Consider the following 3130-nt stretch of genomic DNA (forward strand, 5'->3'; position numbering starts at 1 on the left):
CTTGATTTGTGTCTTTTTCTTAAAAAGTTTTCAATAGTTTATTTATTTTTGAGGCAGAGAGAGACAGAGCATGAGTGGGGCTGAGGCAGAGAGAGAGGGAGGCACAGAATCTGAAACAGGTTCCAGGCTCTTAGCTGCCCACGCAGAACCTGATGCAGTGCTGAAACCCACAAACCGCGAGACCATGACCTGAGCCGAAGTCAGACGCTTAACTGACTGAGCTACCAAGGCGCCCCTTAATTTTTTCAATGTTTATTTATTTTTGAGAGAGAGACAGAGTACGAACGGAGGAGGGGCATAGAGAGAGGGAGACACAGAATCTGAAGCAGGCTCCAGGCTCCAAGCTGTCAGCACAGAGCCCAATGTGGGGCTTAAACTCACAAACCCTTAGATCACGACCTGAGCTGAAGTCGGACACTTAACCGACTGAGCCACCCAGGTGTCCCTTGATTTGTGTCTTAATTTCCCATCCAAAGTATTCTCTTTCCTTCATGTTTCTCCTTTTGTATACAACACAAAATTTTTTTATTAAATGTTATGCAAATGTATTAAGGTTTGGCATTCTGCCTTCAATTGCTTTTTTTCTGGCAATGATCCTGATTTCTGAAATGCCACTTATAAATTGTGTACATTCATCTTTTGTCTTAATTAAAGCTCTTTCAATTGACTTATTCCCTCTTGAAGTCAAGTAGATATTTCCCTTTATCAGTAATTCTCAGTGCAATGTGTAGATCCTCCTTGACTTACAAAAGGGTTACATCCTGATAAACCCACTGTTAGTTGATACTGTCATTAAGTCACAAATGCATTTAAGACCCCTGGCTTAACTGAACATCATAGCTTAGCCTAGTCTCCTTTAGGAAAACCTTTATCTCTCCTCCTATTCTGAATGACAGGCTTGCTGGGTAAAGTATTCTTGGCTGGATATTTTTCTTGTTCATCACATTGAAGATTTCCTTCCATTCCTCTCTGGCCTGCCACGTTTCAGTAGATAGGTCTGATACTACCCTTATGTATCTACCTTTGTATGTTAAGGCCTGTTTATCCCTAGTTGCTTTCAGAATTCTCTCTTTATCCTTGTATTTTACCAGTTTCACTGTGATATGTCGTGCAGAAGATTGATTCAACTTGCATCTGAGGGGAGTTCTCTGTGCCTCTTGGATTTCAATGTCTGTTTCCTTCCCCAGATTAAAAAGTTCTCAGCTGTGATTTGTTCAAGTACACTTTCAGTCTCTTTCTCTCTCTTTTCTTCTTGAATTCCTGTGATATGCATATTGTACCGTTTGATTGCATCACTTAGTTCTTTAATTCTCTCCCTTGTGATCCTGGATTTTTTTTTTTGGTAATCTCTCTTTTTCTCAGCTTTCTCTTTTTCCATAATTTTATCTTCTACCTCACCTATTCTCCCCTGTGCCTCTTCAATCCACACTGGCCACCTCTGTTTTATTTTGTACTTCATTTGTAGCATTTTTTAATTCATCCTGACTATTTTTAAGATCCTTGATCTCTGCAGCAATGGAGTCTCTGTTGTCTTCTATGCTTTTTTCAAGCCCACGATTAATTTTATGACCTTTATTCTTTTTAAAAAAATTTTTATAGTTTTTATTTCTTTTTGAGACAGAGAGAGACAGAGCATGAGCGGGGGAGGAGCAGAGAGAGAGGAGACACAGAATCTGAAACAGGCTCCAGGCTCTGAGCTGTCAGCACAGAGCCCAGTTTTCAAGGACTTGAACCCACAAACCACAAGATCATGACCTGAGCCCAAGTCGGACACTTAACTGACTGAGTTACCCAGGTGCCCCTTAGGACTGTTATTCTAAATTCTTGTTCGGTTATGTTGCTTATATCTGTTTCGATCAAATCTTTAGCTATCACTTCTTCCTAGAATTTCTTTTGAGGAAAATTATTCTGTTTTGTCATTTTGCCTAGTTTTCTGTCCCTTATGAGTTTTAAAAACTTGTTATGTGCTCTGCACCTGCGAGCACTGCTAAATTAAGAGGGGGTCGTACACTGTCCAGGGCCTGGCCATTCAGGAGCTGGTTTTTTTGGAGTGTGTTACTTGCTCTCTAGTGTGACTTTGGTTATTTTATTTCCCTACTCATAGTGATGTTTTGGACCCTCCACCAGATGTGCTTTGATTTGTTCCTTAAAGTAGTCCTGGAAAGGAAAACAAACAAACAGGAAACAAAAACACACAAACCCACAAACAAACAAAACAAACAAAAACAAACAAACAAAAAAAAAACCAATCCAAAAGCAAAAAGCCAGGAACACTAGCTACAAATAAAGAACAGAGCGGAGGCAGTGCTGATGGAAGAGCACATACAAAGAGAGAAAGGACAGGGGCAGGGAAAATGAAAAAATAAACATTGATCAGACAGAGAGATTAAAAGGTGTAATCCAGAGAGAGAGAAAGGAAAATAAGGAAGAAAGCAGGGAAAAAGAAACAAAGATAAGTTACCCAGACAGAAAAACTATATGGCTTGATTTTTCCAGAGAGAGAAAGGAAAGTAAAGGAGGAGGTATAGTACATGTATCAAGAGAATGGATTAAATATGTCTGTTTAAAGAAACCAATAACTAGAGTAGCCAGCCTAGAGGAGGGAAGCGATAAGAAGGAGAAAAGGGAGAATATATCTAAATAACAGGAATTGTCCTAGAATTAATCCAGGCAATGCCCCAGCGCTGGTCTGGAGGAGGGGTCCCTCTGGATCCTTGGCATCTATTCTGGTCCCTACGTGGAGGAATGTGGTTTGGTGTAGGCGGGTCCTGCCTCCACTGTAGGCCCCAGGGCCTGATCCCTGAGGCCCTGCCTTGGTGGTAGTGGGGAGAAAAATGGTGCGCCACCCCCACCCCAAGACTCTTCTCCACGGACCAGTGGACTCTGTCTGAGCGTCTTCACTGTGCCAAGCGTGCGGATGGGATGGTCTTTCTCGGTCCACTGACTCCGGTGCCCCAGCACTTGGCTGGGATTTAAACTCCCACTTCTGTGCCCCAGCACTGGGGAAGCACCTCTCTATGCTGCCCGATATGTGGTCCCAGCTGGTTTTGTCCTGTGTCACAGCACTTCAGGGGAGGGGACCCGTTTCCCCTGCTGTGACTGTGACCCTGACCTACCACCAGACCCTGAA

This window comes from Hyaena hyaena, unplaced genomic scaffold (assembly GCF_003009895.1).
Source record: "Hyaena hyaena isolate Hyena2069 unplaced genomic scaffold, ASM300989v1 scaffold_71, whole genome shotgun sequence".
NCBI classification, from domain to species: domain Eukaryota; kingdom Metazoa; phylum Chordata; class Mammalia; order Carnivora; family Hyaenidae; genus Hyaena; species Hyaena hyaena.